This window comes from Octopus bimaculoides, chromosome 5, assembly GCF_001194135.2.
Source record: "Octopus bimaculoides isolate UCB-OBI-ISO-001 chromosome 5, ASM119413v2, whole genome shotgun sequence".
NCBI lineage: Eukaryota > Metazoa > Mollusca > Cephalopoda > Octopoda > Octopodidae > Octopus > Octopus bimaculoides.
Genome location: NC_068985.1, coordinates 114,651,678 through 114,652,567, shown reverse-complemented (window position 1 = coordinate 114,652,567; position 890 = coordinate 114,651,678).

Below are 890 nucleotides of genomic sequence, written 5' to 3'. Positions count from 1 at the left end.
GCACAAACGGTGACCACACCTGTTCACCGCTGTCTACGTAGAGCCGGAGATGTCGCAGTCTCAGCGCGTGTCTGCGCATCATCAACCACGGCATGCCCAGTCCTCCTTTTAACGGGTGTTGGCAGCAAACGGATCGCCTAACCATCATAGATAGATAGATAGATAGATAGATAGATGGATAGATAGATAGATAGATAGATGACTAAAACTGTCATCCTTACAGTTTCAATCTACGAAACTGGCCGACAAGGCGTTATTGACGTGCAGCAGGACGGAACCGGAACCACATGGTCATGGGTGGGGGACAAGCTTCTTGAGCACCATGGAAGATATTAGCTTACATACATTCATCCAGTAAACGAATTCAATACTTCGTGAGAAATGCTCTTTCAGAGAGGCTAGCTTCCTCTCCTCGAGGATATTTCTCTCCATTTTTAACACCACCGAAAAGATCCATGATGGCCCATGTATCCTAGTTAGTGGGAAGTATTATATAAGCGACATTATATTACCCATCATGCTTTGGAGAGCCTTTCTTTGGATAAAATCACTTAAAAGCCTGTCACACTTCGTTAGTGAACCTTGAGTGGCAAAATTATCATAATGTCTATATAAGTGTTGTTACATCTCTGTCCCGCGGACATTTTTCTCTAAGTGAAAAGGCAAACGATGTTGTTTCCTATTATTAACCAATCAAATGATTTTAATTTTGTGTTTGCTTGTGTTGATGTTGCTGTTATTGTATGCCTCTGTATTATTTATTTTTGCTTTTGCTGTAGTTGTTGTTGACGATATCGATCTACATCCATTTTTGCAGCAGTCATTCACAACACAAATAACACATACATGCATGCACACACACACACACACACACACACACACACACACAC